A 17,908-nucleotide genomic window follows, 5' to 3' on the forward strand; every position below is an offset into this window, starting at 1 on the left:
GTGAGAAAAAACCCGGTAGCTAATGGTGATGGTCGCGGGATCAGGGGGGACTCCCTCCGTACCCCGTGGGAGGCTCAGCACAAACTCGATGCTAAACTCTTTAAGCTTAATCATATTATCAGCTCGTTGGGTGTGCATAATACACGTGATTGTGTGTTACAGCTGAACGATAGCGATGATATAAATTGTATAGAGGACACACATTGTAGGGTTCCCCCGGATTTTTTCCCCAATTCGTAGGAGTAAAAATCGCGAGTTGTTTATACGTACATATAAATATTACAATGATAAGCGTGTATGATAAAACGGAGGAAGAAGGAGAAAAAAATAAAATAAAATAACGCGACGCGCGACGTTTTCGTGTATTATCGGTACAAAAAAATTGAAACGAGCGCCCGCCAATGGATGTTTATTCGGTAATGAGAATGGACACGATAATAAGGTACGGGCGCTTGGGAATTAATAATATTTAAGTATATAATAGCCGAAGCCGAGCAGGACAAACGCGAAGCGTCGCGCGTGGACGCGTGATTTTTAATAAAAGGATGACTATCGGTGAATATAAAAATAATAAGACGTGACGCTAGACTGACTGACGATTTTACACTAAAATGGCACGCTCGCGCGTGGGTGTGTTTATGCGCGATGCAACGCGTATTGCGCTTACGCGCGTGTGTGCCTGTAATGTACATATACATCCCCCGTCCCTTTCCCCGAAAACACAAGTATACATTTTAATCATTAAAAAAAAAACGCATCGATGCGACTCGTGCGTTTTTTATTGAATATACACGATGATTGAAACATGTGAACACACACACACAACAAACATACTATTATACGTATAAGTAAAAAAAAAAAAAAAAAAAAAAAAACATATACACAACACATTACAAAGTAATGATTAAAACAACATATTAAGAAATGCGCGCAAATGTGCTCGATAAAGCACAAAAACTATTAGCTCGTAAGCGAACAAACAAAATATTATTACAAACAAGTTATATTATATATATTATATATACATGCAGGATAAATGACGCGAGGTGGAAAAAAAAAAAATTGAAATACTCTGAGATTGCGTGAATAATTATCGTTAAAAATGAAGACGATGATTGCAAAAACAGAGAGAGAGAGAGATAATGAAAAAAAATCTAAATGCTAAATATTATATATATTATAAATAATTGAATATAGGGTCTATGAGACTAGCATATTTAGGCGAAAGAGATAAACGCGAGTGAGAATTATATAAAAGAGAGAGATTGTGTATAAATAAATTTAAAGAATAATAAATATTATGGTGATGATAATTTGCGCGCGTGAATGTTGCAAACGACTGAGGGTGTAAATGATAAATATATATATATACACAAAAAAGATGAATTTACGCGAGCGTGAAATGCGTAAACACAAATAAAAAAGGTGTGCGTGTGATTGTGCGGCAACGCGATGAAAGGGAGCGCAAATTTTTTCTGCGAACCATACGCGGGCGTGATTGAGCGTAATCTGAGGTCCTGTGATCGTTACTAAGCGAAATATTTTTTTATTTCCGAATAAGTAAACGCGTAATGAAATTTTGCGTCGTTTCGAACTTTTTACTTGCAATATATACCGTTACGTTCTCGCAATACTGTTAGGGAAAAGGCAGAGTTTAAAAATGATACGGAAACAAGTGTAGGACGGATGGGTTTTTCGAAAGGGTTATCAAGTCAAAAAAAAAAAAAAAAAAAACCAACAAACGATCGAGAGCTATCGTCGATTTCGTACTTGGGGAATATAATTGTTGGAGGGGGAGAAAGGGAGCAAAAAGTATGGGTTTTGTAAAACGATGGCACAAAAAATAATAAAGGAGGGTCCGTTATAGGTTCTAACGAAGTAAAAATTAAAAGGGTCGTCGAGTCTCGCGATCCGTTGATAAATGGGTCGGCCAAGCGTCGGCCGTTTATTGATAGCTCGTGCCCAACCCTTTTAAGAGTCGTGGTCGTTCGCGCTTTCGATGGGAATACCTTTCGACGAGTCCAGACGATAAAACGGAGGGGAAAAACCACACCATGCACCCAAAAAGCAAACAAAAATGTTGAGAGAAAAAGGTAGCTGTAGACCGGAAATACGTCGAAACTCGGTGTCAAGTTTTTTTTTCTTTTTTTTTTCGATTTTAAAAATGCGAATTTCAAAAAAAAATTATCATGATGAAAAATAGAGATAAGAATTTTTTAAAGATAACAAAACTAATTTTCGAACTCTCATCCTTTTTGTTGAATAATTAAAAAGAGAAAAACTATCGAGTTGGAATCAAATTTCTGATTTTCGGGATAATTATGATAATTCTAAGTTGCCGGTTTAAACTATTTTCGGGTCTCAGAAGCCTTATTCGGTAGAAAAAAAAAAAAAAACGTAAAATTAAATAACCGTGTCGCCCAGGATCTTTTCATTAACGGGATGAAAAAAGGAAAATTTTTAAACGATCGCTTAAGGATTAATCGTCAGAGCTACATTTTAAAAGATCGGCCCCGCTTCGTCGCATGACTCGTTTGATTTTCATATCATGAATTTGATTCACCAAATTTGATTATTCGAAATAAATTAAAAACACATTTGATTTAAAATAAAGTTTTTGAAAATTAAAAAATTACCTTACAATCGGAATAGCAAAAAAATAAAAAAAATAAAATGAAAATCAAACGAGCCACGGTGCACGGGCGTCGATCGATGGTCGGTTTTTAAGTCGTTTACATTAACGTGTATGATTATTCGTCGGTTTTAATTTAACAGGATTATCAAACGGTGTATTTCTCACAGCCCCCAGAAGCAGGAGCAACAGGTTTTTTCGTTACAGAGAGTTTTTTCCTCGGATTAAGTAGTATGTACATACACACACAGCCACACAAAACCTCTTGATATTCACGCAAGCATAAAGAATTTACAGTTAACTTAAAAAAAAAAAAAATAAATAATGAAAAAAAATCAGTACATAATGCAATAGGGTTAGTTTTTCCATGTAAATACCTAAAGCGCGGCGCCGAGTGCGTACCCTCGGCCGCGTAACCAAACGATAATATACTTTTATCGACCAGAGCTTCTGTTTTGTGCGTCGATTCGCGCGGGCAACTGAATATATATACGTTTCGAATTTATCTCCGGCTACACAAGATATATTACTCGGACGAGACAACGCGCCTCGATAGAATTTTAGATGTATATTTGATGCAAACAATTGCAAAAAGTAAATCATCCAAATATTCGATGGTGGCGCATTTGTCAACGTCAACAGGCCAAGCGGCTTTGATCGAGAAAATTCTAGTTTTTTTTTTTTTTCTTTTTGTGACAAGTGGTGATATATTATGATACAGCAAAAAAAAACATTGAAATGCAAAAATGCGACACGCGGTTTACCACTATATAAACATGCCTACATCATTCATACTGACAAACATACACTCACACGCCTACACTCACTACAATGAAAAAACAGCACACAGCATTCATTTTTTGGTACAAAAGAGTGCAAAAGCTACTTCCACATTCGTGAACTTTTTCTTTTACCATAATAGACCCCTTCTGGTGTATTTCCTTCGTAATTAAAAAAAAAAAAAAACTCGGCAGACGATGCTTTTCGCACTATACGATCCTAGAGATAAAAACAAAATTACATCGCGTACAGGTGATCCTCATTTCGCTTTCGATGCAAGCCAGAAAGAAGAGTTCTTTCAAAGAGTAAAACCAAGTGAAAAACCGGACGTGAGAACTTTTAAAAATAAAAGTTATAAGCTAAAAGCTTTTAAAATTTTTATGAAAAATTGCTTTCTTTTTTTGGGTCCCTTTTAAATAAAAATTAGACGAGAATATGTGTTGACACTCAGTAATATAAACAAAACATACAACATTAACACATCAACATCCAAGTACAAAAACAAAAAAAACATGTCGAGGACAATTCCTTAACAGACCATCATTGACTTGGACCATTTTGACCATGATATATAAAAAAAAAAAAAAAATTCAAAGTAACGTAATTGGCAAAGATTTGATGCATCCTCATGCGTTGAAACAACGCAGGCCGACTTTTCCAACATTCGGCTGTAATAAAAATAACGAAAAAAAAAAATCAAATTCTTTCAAAATTAAAGATACACACACATAAAACATGATTTACCAAAAACCGAATTCGCCCGTAAATACGAGCCGTGCCCCGCGAACGTGTACAATAATGTAAACGAACGATGAAATTCTCTTTTTTAAAAACTCTAAAAGGAAGACAGGAGAAAGGGAGAGAGAAAAAAAAAGTTGGTAAACAAAAACCAAGGGAGAAGCACAATTAACAAATAGCTCGTAGTGTATGTTCTGTAATCGATTGAAAGTTAATCCGCGACGATTCTTTAAGGAAACGTGTGTAACGTAAGCAGTTAAGTAACGAAGTAATTAATAATTAAATAATGGGAATACTTAAAAGAAAAAGAAAAAAAAATCACGTCGAGGTGTCGCGGGAAACGAGCGCAGAGCCACCCACCGACGGCCGTACCGGCGCGCGGCGGTTGTCGGAGCTAAGTCCTTTGCGAAAGGAGGTGAGCGTGCAACGCCTCGCGGTGCACCGAGACGCAAAAAAGCACAAAAAAAATTTACAAATATATTGATTTACATATGCCCGTAACTTGTAAGAGGGCCAGCGGCGCAGAAAACGAGGAGAGACGTTTCGAGCTGAAAAAAGGAAAAAAAAAAAGCGGAAAACTTCGAGCAGCGCCTAAACAAACGCGGACGCCTTCGCGCGATCGTCAAAGCTGCCCGGCAAGTAGTCAGCGGCGAGAATAGTCAGACGCGCGGAAGTCCCCTACAGATGCCTCCTAACTCAAAAAGGCGACTCCCCCGTCCGAGCGATCAACGAGAGATATACAAACGCGACATCGCCGAAGTGCAAGCGTCAGCGCGTATTTACGTAGGCGAGCGAAGCCAGCCGACTTGAGCAATCTAGGATTAAATGGACTATTTGGTGTCATATAGGCTAGGACGAATGGAGGGAAAATTTTTTTTCATATACATGTAAAACAGATGTGCCCCTCGGTAACCTGCAAAGCCGACCCTGCCCAATAATCTTAATCTACTTCATGTAAATTTGCCTAAATGTTTATTAATCTAAAAAAAATGCCATAGCCCGGATGCGCTGGTGTATACTCCCAGCGCATACACATTCACAAATACGACTCGAACTTTATAAAAATAAATTGACGGCGCCCAGCGAGGGATCGGCTCTCGTAGCGGTTCGATGATGGCGCGCCGTCAAGGGCCTCGGCGGCGAAATTGGTGATCGCCGGCCGAGCCCAGCACAGACGTCAATATTATATATTTTCCAAATATATAAGCCAACAACGATACATGACATTCAATATATGCCATTCCAATATACACACAGTATGAACGGTCCGGGCGCGGTTACGCCCACGCCGGCGTCACGGACCGACCGGATTAAAAACAAAAAAAAGTTTAATAAAATACCAAAAAAAAAGTAAGCCCTGGATTTTTCGGATTTTTAAGGCGGAAGGGGCGCGTGCCCCTTCAACCTTCTCATTCTCGCACAATTGCATACACGGGAGCGCGCGCGAGCGCGATCTCACAACACGCTACACTCAACAATTACACGCTCGACACACACATTTTAAGATTAAAAAGGAAAAACGATACACGCACGCTACGGATATGTAAAGCCAATTGATTTTGTAAATTGCCTGAAACCTTGTAATATAGAGGAAAATGTACGTTTGGCTGATACATTTTATGTTTTGTGAAAACGACGGCGTTTGGCGTTGCCGTTCAATCGAAAGACCCGGCAAATCGGAAGCCCTCGACTTTGCGCGGCAACTGAGCGCCCATTGGTAGGACAATTCAAGTTTTCTTATCAAGCGGCGTGACGAGTTACCGTGAGGGTCGAGTGTCGCTCCGCCAACGTCGAACGCCGATCGGACGCGTTGGAGGAGCAAAATTAATCGTGAAAAACACTTCGTACGTTGCAAGAGGAACATTTACATTCAACGGCGAATTCGCGGCCTCTGTTTGGATGCACAGGAGAAAAAAAAGTCATTTAGAAAGATAAAAAAAAAAAAAAGAAATACTTCAAACAACAGCAACAACAACAACACCTGGACACGACCAATCACATATCGGTAACACTTCATAAATACCGACATACACATCAACAACAACAACCCCCGGATCATGACACTCACGGATTATGACAGTAGTAGAGCAGAATATCACTGCTCTATCAAGCAACCCATAACATCCCTGACTATAAAAGTTAAAGAGGCAAAAACAAATAAGGAAGCCGACAAGACGACAGATAATAGAGACGCGGTGTGACGCAGAAAAAAATTAATAAATAACAAGGAGGCGATTATTATTAAATGCGTCGCACCGCTGATGCAGAGTCCGGCTTTTAAATCAATAAAAAAAAAATAAGGTACTAAAAAGATAGTATGAATAAAAATAAATAACGCGGTAAAGCCAGCCCCGAACAAAAAAAAATGGTGGTCGGCTTTACTCGAGCAAAGAAAGTTTGTTTGTTTTCGATCGGGTTTTAATTTTTTAATGAAATAATCTTGCAGTAAACAGCGGACGCGCGCGCGGTCACCCCAACCGCGCGTCCGCGAAACCGTAATAATGCGCAGCAAACAAAAAAAAAACCGACAGTCTAGCAGTGCGAGTGCCTCGGCGTGTCTGCACGCGTGATAAAAAAAAAAAATAAAGCGTGTGCGGATCACAGTCCGGGCCTCCGTGATTAAAAACCGGAATAAGTTGTTTAAATGTCCATGAAAAATGGGAGCCAATAGTTTTTAAGGCGGTAAAATCGTCCTGAGCCTGACCGGAATTTCTACCCAAAAAATCGCACCGATTTTGGCTTGAAAATTACCTTCAACCCCAAATGTACGATCTTTTTCAATTTCGGCTAGAGTAGCAAACTAAAAACAATTATCGTGTTGATGTGGCAAAATCGATGTTTCGAAAAATATAATTGGATAAAACAACTGCAACAAGGCGAAGGACTTACCGCGCGACGCTGGCCGATGGAAGCCATCCTGGAGATTTGCCGATTTCCGGAGTGAGCCACCTTCCCTCGGCCAACGTGGCACCTCAAAATATTCTCCAAGGTTTCAGTTCATGGGAATATATTTTCTTTAGCCCCAACTACCCCAAAGATTTGACCCTCCGCATGCGAGTCCGATACGATGTCCGAGCTGTAACACAATTTTTTAAAAACTATATATTGCCAAATTTTTTTGTCAAACAAGACATGCAATTAGAATTTGTAGAATATTATACATTTCATTTAATTGATGGATAAAACTTCATTATGAAAATGTACAAGTAATGAGTATGCTACATGTAGTTTAACAATGAGCCGTGAAGTGGGTGCCTCTGTACGGGTTTTTGCGTTACAGTATAAACTAAAGATTTTTCCTTAAATATAAGCCACAAACAATTAGTAGTGCAAGTAGAAAAATACAAAGCAGTAATTACAAAAGTATATCACAGTTAAATAAGTATAAACAATTTGTAACAGGAAGCACGTCGTCGTCTTTCTCAGTGTCTGCTCGTCGTGTATTACGCAATCGCGCAGTTTATTAAAGGGTGCGACGATTATTATCATAACCTATTAACGTATATATATATACACATTAACATTATTTACAGAAAATACCTCAGCTAATAATTGTGTACCACCGATCCGCGTTATCTTCCTTCGAAATTGAGTCTTCGCGCTCCTGACGTTATATCTCGCATTGTACGACCAACAACAAACGCAACAAATTTACACGTACTTCCAGAGTTAAAAACCAAAAAATCCCACGTCCTTTGGATACGTCCCTCGTTCTTCCACCATTGTTTTGAACACCAAGTTCCTGAACTCCTGCCCAGCAACAAAAAATACAAAAAAAATACAAAAAAAATTCCAATAGCATGCTCCACTTTCCCGTGTGCTCCTTTGCCAAATGAAAACAAGACCAACGCACACAAGTCACGCGGGAATTTCCACACATGTAACGAGTAATTTATCAATAAATAAGTGTAACTAAGTGTTGGTAGTTTAGAGTCAAAGTACGATGTAATGTACTTCGAGTGTAGGTGGGAGATAAGGCGCCGATCGAGCCAATTTTATTAAAAAAAAACTTGAAACACACCAACAGATTTAATTATCCGTAATAAAACTGCTCGTACAGGCTCTTTTCTACAAGAGTTCAAACAGCAGCAGCCAAGTTGATATTGTTAGTTAACCACAGAAATAAATACATGCATAAACTATCTTAACTATTAATCATCGTATCTCAAGAATAAACAGTGTTTAATAAGTATCAATACAAAAAAAATTCAATACAGTAATAACGCGCGATCATAACATCGCGCGCAACAATACGCGGAGGCACTTACTGCGGCAGAGGCATTTATTCAAAGATAAAGCCCACTTCTGACACCACTCGGCATCCGGACGCGAATCGGAGGGTATCCGCACACGCGAGAAACCCGCTGTTCTTGATCCCCGAGTAAGTAGTCAGCAAATTGCTTTTTACCGTCAATGAAACCAATGTTGGTGAAGTCCATCGTCCATGATGTTCTCGAGTCAAGAAAGGGGTGAGCTCCGTGTGCGGGTGTCCCGTTTTTCGTTCAACTTTTTGACAGGAGCAACCTTGAGTTCTTTCACTTATGAAGTTACTTTTATAAATGAAAACACAATGCAAACCTCCCACAAACCGCCCAACCCCCCTCAGGATCCCCCCAAACGAATCCAGAAAAATAAGCAGCAACCCCCCCCCCAATTCCAAGTACTCCCTTCAATCTCACAAATTAAACAAAAACGCGTTGTTTTGAACTTTCTTCGTGAATTTTTGAGTTGAGTATCGACGTGTCGAGATCGATGATTGCATTTCCCACGTGATGACAAATTAAATGACTTTTTGATGATTTGATCAAAACAATTGTTTTAGGGTGAGGGATACGTATTAAATTTGCAAGATCTTGGGTGATAAGATGGAAATACATTGTCGATCCAAACAGTCGATACTGGAATCTAACATTACGTTTCAAACTTCAAACATTTACGTACAGTTAGTTACCATGTATTACAAGTACAGTTTATTGTTGATTTCGTAAGGTCGAAAAATCCTCGTATTGTTCTGTAAGCGATAGAGCAAAGGTTTTACAGCTGATGGCGGTAAGGAGATCCATGAGATATTATATCGAGCAAAGCAATACTAGGAATTCGACCGGCATTAATGGTATCGATTGAGTTTCATCGAAGTCCCCTTTTGGGCAAACACACCAACGCATTTTCGCCTTGTTTGCGCAAGCCCAGCTGGATACGATTCCTTCAATTTGAGTTAAAAAAAGAAAAAAAAAAAAAAATTCAAAGCAAGGCGTCATTAGAATTCATGGCTGCGTTTTTTCTTGGTTGTTTTGAGACATTAAGCAAAAGTGAGCTTCCGAACGAAATTGTATTCTAGTCAAAAACGGTACAAAGCGAGAGATCGGTACTTAGTATTTTTTTTTATCTAACGCGCGAAGAGGAAAAAAGCACACAATCAGAGTTGCACTAAGGGAAGTTCTTAAAAAAAAAATCAATGATTTGAAGGAATCATCCGTCTACTTGCAAAATCAAGAGCGATGTATAATATCAGCGTTATAAAAAAAAAGAAAAAAAATAAAAATAGCCTCTTTTCTTTGCATCAACGTCGATCGATCGAATTTTCAATATCGCGATCGGTCGATCGGTCGATCCCTGTATAAGTAAAAGCGACTCTTTCAAATGGATGTACAGTGTGAATGAATCTTTCAAAGCTTGTGTTCGATGAAAACTTCTGTATAACCCATACATCGCTTTTCAAATCGCGGGCTTGATTTATCTTTTTGTTTGTCTTTGCACGGATTCTCGCATCGGTTGGATTTATTTTCAAAATGTTAGCGAAAATCCGTCCAAATGCCGGACTGACGTTCGATACCACGGTCAACTATTGTAGGGTACCCTTCCTTATAATTTTTTCATTTTTAAAACTGTAATAAGGCAATTGAAGGCGTATTTTACAGAAATCAAGATTCAATTACACGGGAATTGAATTTCAGTCAAATAAAATTTGCTCTAATCGTCGATGCTTGTTAAGAAAAAAAAAAAAAAGGTATTTGAAGCTTGAAAGGTTGAAGAGATGGAAATTGTTGTCGGAGCCAGAGTTGAGAGTTGAGAGAGAAAGCCACGTGTTTTTTAGATATTTTTTTTATATTTAATATATATTATCCATATTATATTACGATTAATATTTATGTACATGAAACCGCAAAGGACATTGATTATTAATTTTATTAGCTCTGTAAGGTTGTAAGTTACATTTTTTTTATATGCTCGTATTAGTGTTAATTAATTAATTCTAATCGGTTATTGTTGACGTTGAAGGTGTTTTTTTGTGACGCGTAGTAGCGTATGCGTAGACACGACTGAATGTAAGATTGAATTATGCTCGTTAACAATATTTCTTAAGAAGCAGCTAAAGAAATTAATTGTCTAAACTTTTCATTAATTAAAATCATTTGGCTTCTCTGTTTGACGTTTATTTATTTTTTTAATTTTTATTTCACATTGTTTTCTCGCGGGCGACAATTTGGTACAAGGTGTCTTAATTTTTATTTTATTTTTTTTTTATTTTTTTTTTTTTTTAGAAAAGTAGTTTAGAATTTTTTTTATTCGCGCTCTCGAAATTCGTTCGCCAGGTTGCGTCGATCCGTTCGCACGAAAAGTTCCTATACTTAGAGATTCAAGGCAAAAAAGCGAATGCGTAAAAAATGATTGATTCGAGAAAAAAAGCAAAAAAAAAACCTCCCATTTTCGCGAAAAGTAGAAGGTGTCGACGAAGTTGACGAACGAATTCCTACGCTTTGCTTGCTAGTCAGAATTGGTTTTAAATTTAATCGAAATCTTTACGGAAAAATTACTCATCTACAATTTATCATTATAACCATTTCTTATTAATTTTTCTCTTTGTGTAATTTTAATTAATTATAAAGACATAAATCAAGACCGATCTGCGTCGAGCCTGAGCGTAAATACTACGGTTCTTAAGTTACTATTCTGGTAGAAAGTATCGCGCGCGCGTCACGATCGGCGTAAAAATGGTACGTTGATTTCTTACCTTATGATTATTACTATTACAATTATCATTGATATTATCAATATGTTTATTCATATTATTATTTTTATTGCTATTATTACAATATTATTCACTGTAATCATGCGTTATCAAACTTTAATAAATTTGTTTTTCTTTTGTACAAGTCAATGGCTGAAATAACTTTATAGTGCCTGTTTTTCAGTTGCATGATAACATCGTTTCAATTTATGTTAACACGTTGTGAAAAATTAATTTATGTACAATGGACACAAGCTACTGCTTTACGTGCTACTTGCTAGTTGAGAGTATAAATTCTTTACCGGTTTCGGTTTTTATGCGTGTATATGTTTGCTTTTTCTCGATTTTTGTTTTATTTACTTGATGTGATATTTCTAGTTACGTGTAAGTATCATCGTTCCCATGGAACTTATCTTTTTTCGTAGAGAAACATGTCCTTTACATTTTTGAAAAAAAAAAAACAAAAAAAATCAAACGAGCTGGTTCCATTCATACGTGAAAATGGCGATAAAGACATCGATTGTTGAAGAATAAATATCTTTAAAATACGCTGAAGGTTGTCGTACGAAATTTAGGACACGTGCATTTATTAAACATTATATCGTTAACGCTATTGAATTGACTGCACCGAGGGTTCGAGATGGTTTTGACAAAGAAACATAAATTTGTTGTACTTCCAGTTCAAAATATGTTTTAGGAAATGCGTTTAACTCATTGTTATGGTATTTATAAAAAAAAAGAGTGAATTAGTTTTACCATGATATATATATATATATATATATATATATATATATATATATATATATATATAGACAAAATAATAACTGATGAAACTCCTCGAGCTCTCGAAGCGTCAATTAATTATTATTATTAGTTATTGCTATTAGTTACAGTTAGTTATTATTATTGCTATTTCTATTATTGTAATTTCTATTGATATTAATATTATTATTGTCAATTATTAGTTATCGCTTTTGATCAGTTGACTGACTGAATTTATGAAATAAATTGATCCCCAAAAAACTACATCAATCGTGTTTCGGCCGAAAGCGAGGTGACTGTTTGAAAAAGTGTGTGATTTTGACACAACTTGCGTTGATCCACGTTAATATCTTGAATAAAAGAGTAATCGGCGAGAACTAGAACTTTTTCTTTTTCTCGCGTTGACAAATGAAAATCAATTAATATGATTGATCAAAGTAAAAAACGCGGAAGGCAGGAAAATGTACAATGGCAAATTTTTAAAACAGTTGAAACCTGTAGACGCATAAGATTTTTTCATGCAAATGAAAAAAAAAATAATAAAAGGGATTTATAACGAGGGAGGAAGTAAGAAAATTTGTATGAATCTTTAAATTTAATGGTATAGTCGACGAGCGCTGTAAAAAGATTTTCGACAGTTGTGATGAATATTTCATACATAAAAGTCTGGATTTTTTCCAAACATTGATTGTTGAATTGATCTGTGAGAAAGACAAAAAACAGATTTATTTCCAAAGTACAAATTAAAGTATGTTTACCAGATGAATTCAATGAAAAGTAAAAATGGTGCGATCTAATTGATTTTAAATAATATCTAAGTAAATATAGGTATCGCAGATTAAGTACATTTTAATTGAAGATGATAAATCAATACATTTAAAATAAAAATTCATCCATCACAATAAACTGTAATCTTTTAACGGCACTTCAAAAGAAGTAAAAGTAAAAAAAAATAATAAAGAGGGAGAGCGAAGTATAGCACGGAGATACGTATAGTTACGACGTGCTTACACTTGATAATTCAGTCTCTTTCGGTTACGAGCCACAGTTCCGCAAGTGTAGAATTTTATTAAAGTCAAGAATATTTGATGAAAACAAAAATTTTCAGGCAATACCACTAATGAAAGTGTTAAAATGACGAGTGCAGTTATAACCCGGATTATCCAAATGATACGAGTATGCATATATGACGTGAGAGATTGATTATTAAAAAAAAAAAAAAAAAACTTCAAGGACACCACGTAATTTATATGAAGGGCGAATCGTTGGGTTCCAAAGCGTAAGCGACCTTTCCTAACTGAAAAAAGGAACAAAAAAAAATGAAAAAACCTATGCATCGTCGCGAGCTTTTTTCGCAATTCTTCGCACGCCATGCGCGTGTTAAAACATTACGTACACGATGATTTCGACCAAATAAATAAAAAAACAAAAAAGTCAAGAGACTGTCAAAAAAAAAGGTGATTTTTCGTAACACTTCAGGACCCCTTGTTCGATGTAAATAGAAGGCGATGAAAATAACAGAAAAAATAACGATAGCCATAAAAGGAGAGAAAAAAAACAGCGCCATGTGTATAAAAATTTTCCCCTAGGCAATGTTTTTAGGCTTGTACGAAAATAAAAGATTTTTAATAAATACAGTAGCCACCATGCGCGTTGAGATTCACGCGAAGTTGAGAAAAAAATGTTGAACGAATATACGAGAAAAAAAATGTAAAACGACAAATTTATTCTAGTCATAAGAGAAAATTTTTAGAGCCTCCTCGAGTGGCTTCGGCTTCATTGTTTGGTCGCCAGCGGATCACTTTTTGTATTTAAAATAAAATCGTAACTTTCTTTCGATTTTACAAAAAAAAAAAACAACAACAAAAAAAGTTAAAAAAAAAAAAAAAAAAAAAAATGAGGAAAACTCAAACACATTGTAAATAACCGCATAAATATTCTTTCGCGCCGCTCTGCGCGAATGATCGAAACCTGTATTTGGTACAATCCGGCAAGAAACCCACGAAACATATATATGTAAATTTCATAAATCGAAAATCGACCGAACAAGTGGAAGCCACAGCGGAGGTTCACATTAAAATTAAGGTCTTATAAGAATTATTAAATGGTGGCAAAGGCGAGTGTCGTAGAATGGCGAGAAAATATAATGATTCGAGGAGAAATCGGCGCAAAAATTGCGTGAGAATTTGTCTGAAGGAGTGCGAGGACGAGCGAAGATAAAAATTATTGCGAGAATGCGAGAACGCGTGAGTTATTAAGAGTGAGAGTAATGAAAAACAAAATTTTACTACCAAGTGGACTAGAATCGCAACCGATGGGCATTATTGAAAAAAAAAAGTGTAAACAAATAATAAAAATTGAGTTTTTCGGAGCGTTTTTTCCAATACGTGAAAATAAAGAAAAAAATGCGTCCAAAATTGTACCTATTTTCATTTTATAAATTATATAAATATATAAATATATATATATATATATATAGATATGCGATGACCTTTCAGACCGATAAAACTATTATGTGAAAAGTATGTATTGTAAAACAGAAGATTATTGTATCTATATTCAGGACTGACGCAAATGACGATAATAAATATTGTTCTCGAGTCGCGACGATATTTGACGATGATTATTGTATAGTTAAATCGACGTTGAGTAAGCAAAAGTATGGTAAATTAATAAAAATGTGGTAATCACGAGAGAGATTAGCGAAAAAAATATTACGTACGGAATCATAACTTTAGGCAATGCGTATACAAAAAAAAAATATGTACATCTTGGAAGGATTAGGACACTTTGTAGTTGAGATTATTTGCGAGAAAAAAAAAATCGCCTCACGATTGTAAATTTTACATCGGATGATACAGCGACTCACTTTTCTTTTGTATTCACCCTCACGGCGAATGAATAGTTTAAAAAAATTACCGTATTGATACTCATCCAAAATGACGGATATTTGTTGAGAGAAGAGCGAAAAACTGCATTTTTGGAGATAACGCGAAAAAATTATAATAATCATTGGTGTACCTTGTTTCTTCTTTCCGTATAAATATATATATATATATACATATATATATATACAAACATTATACATAGCTATTTATAACTACGTGATGTACGCACGGAAAGGCCTTTGACTCGAGACTCTGCCGTGCAAAACAAAAATAAAAAATATATACATAGGTATGTACAGGAGCTACGCAGTTACGGTGAACTTCGTCCTTTCTCCAAAGATTTTTTTTTTTCGGCCAGACTCGCTTTTGAAATACAAGCAAAATTAGCGCGTATGAATGTGTAAAAATAAAAGTCAACGTCTCGGTGTAACGAGAAAAGGACAAGCCAGATTTTCGTAATTACGTCAGCTTCTCGCGTTTCGAGTCGAGGAATTTGCATGCGAATCACGAAAAAAAAAAAAAAAAAAAAAAAAAAAAAAGAAAAAAGAAAAAAAATATTGTTCCGAAGAAAAGCAGAAAAAAGGGACGCAGCGTAACTATCTTTCTCGGTGCATTCTTCGATGCGAAGAATTTCGATTGTTTTTTATGTGTAAAAAATTAACAATTATACGATGGAAAAAAAAATAATAACAAAAACAAAAAGAAACAAATTTAATAAGAGCGCGTTAAAACGCACTCCCTTGTAATAAATAAATAAATAATAATAACGCGATGCTGGAAGCCAAGATGACACGATGAGATACGAGAGACAAAGAAAAAAAGTAATTTTATCCTTGCGTTCTTTATTACATACATACAATCCAGATTGTTATTGATACTTGGAAAGAAAGACCGGAAGTTGAACAAAAAATCTTTGTATAGAAAAAAAACACGTGATCCATATTTTTCACATCGTTCCCTCTTTGAAAAAAAGTGTTTGTACTTCCAAAACAGAGCGCGTGACTCGATGATGCAGCCACGAATTTAAGCTACAGAGGACGACCATTGGTTCAAACATACTACACCTATACAGTGCAATCGAATTGCATCTTCAGAACACGACTCGCCAGTCCGCCAGTTCGGCTGGAAAAACAAGAGACGCGAGTCCTGCTCTGAAGATGATCGAACGGAGTTGCAATGACACCTAAATGCGCGCAAAAGTTATTCAAAGTTTCAAGTAGCATCGACATCCCCGTCGCAAATAAGCAACTACCGTCCGATGGTCGCCATCGCTCTTGCGTCACGCGCTCGACCACCAAATCAACAATGTGTATGTAAACGGGGCGGAAGGAAAAACGTCCCAGTTCAAGAGAAGGGGACTGAGTTTCCCTCCCGCCCACGTACCTCACGATTTTTTGTTAAAAAGCCGCGGCGAAAAACTAAAGTATGAAATCCAGAGGTCTTTTCTTACGAACCCCCCTCCCCAACCCCTCTTGATCCACTCTTTGTCCTGACGTCTTGTGTGTGCGCGTGTGCACGAGAACGATCTGAGAATCCGAGCAATCCCATTCCAATCGACCGCATTTCTCTTTGTGCGTTTTTTTTCCAGAACACGTGACTTTACTTTTTCACCGACGTATCCTCCCCCGCAAAACCCTCCTGTCTCGCGTTCCTCTCCCCCAGCGCCAGTGACAAATCCCCTGCCTCCGCATCCTACTTCCCTACCAGTGTGAATGAATGTTGAAATGAAAAAGGTAAAATAAAATACAAAAATAAATATTGTGTAAAAGGGAAGCATCGAGCAAAGAACGACTAAAGCACATATTCGTCGAACCGTAGGGACATTTTGCATTAATTGTGTAAACACGAGAACTTAAGGGAAAAAAAATAAAAAATAAAAAAAAAACAGAAGCGAAAACTAACAAAAAAATAACAAAAAATAACCCGCTGTGTCAACGTGTCTTTTATTCACTCTTCATTATTACTATTATTATTTATATTATTAATATTATTATTAGTACTGTTTTTTTATTATTGTTGTTCCCGTCCCTCGCATGATTATATTTTTTAAGTGTCGTCTCTTTTTTGTTGTTTCTCTATGTATAATATGTGTACGGCCCGTTATCACGACTCCTATTGTTTAATCTACACATGTGATTATTCCTTTCTTTTAGTTTGTATACTCAAGTTTTCATTTCAACAAGAACTGCAACACATTATATTTATATTATTATTATTTATATGATTAAAATAAGTGACGACGCGTTATTTCTGTGTTCTAAATGCTATGTAATTATGTTATCATTATGATTATTATTATTACTTTAGTTTTTAATTATCATTACGATTATAATTTTAGTTAATTATTATTCATTGAAACCTACTGTTATTATTTTTGCCACTGCTTATATATACCTTCAACGCTCATTATTGTGGTTATTAAAAAAAAAAAAAAAATTATCTTTACATTATTATTACAATTATTATTTTCGTGGTACAATAAAGATTTAATAAGAGTACAACAAGTTTCGTGCTTGACCTCAATTTTTTAATTTATTTTTATCAGCAGCTGTCGATCCAGTGCATCGGTGAATCGTACACTACTACAGTGCAGCTCAATTTACTCAATTTTGGCTTATCATGACTTGTTGTCAGTCTTTTTTTTTACTTTCTTTCACCAGCTCATTCGTTAATAGTTTATTCATCAAAGTTTGTGCCCAATATTAAAAGGTAAGTAAAAAATTATCGACAAAAAGCAAAACAAATTTTAAACATAAACATCAATTACTTTTATGACTTACAAAATCAGAATATTATACAAAAATTATTTGGATGCTAAATATTATTTGGATGTAAGTATTTTTGTACAATACAATTGCTGAGCAATTCCAGAAAACTTCATGGCCGGCGGTAGGTCTCGATAAAAGAAGAGACCGATGATAACAGCCTTCAAAAAGTAAGAGCACGCTTTTAGAGTACATACAAGTTCTGAGAAGGAACCACGTGTGGCTCCTTGCAGTTTTGTGACTGATATCAAGCGAGTAAGATGTGGAATATTTCATTTAATCAAATATGAAGCTCAAACTAACAAAACGCACATACACACAAAAATAATACTTT

This window comes from Copidosoma floridanum, unplaced genomic scaffold (assembly GCF_036245765.1).
Source record: "Copidosoma floridanum isolate Cflo_tuat_1 unplaced genomic scaffold, Cflo_Japanese_pri ptg000032l, whole genome shotgun sequence".
Lineage (NCBI taxonomy): Eukaryota > Metazoa > Arthropoda > Insecta > Hymenoptera > Encyrtidae > Copidosoma > Copidosoma floridanum.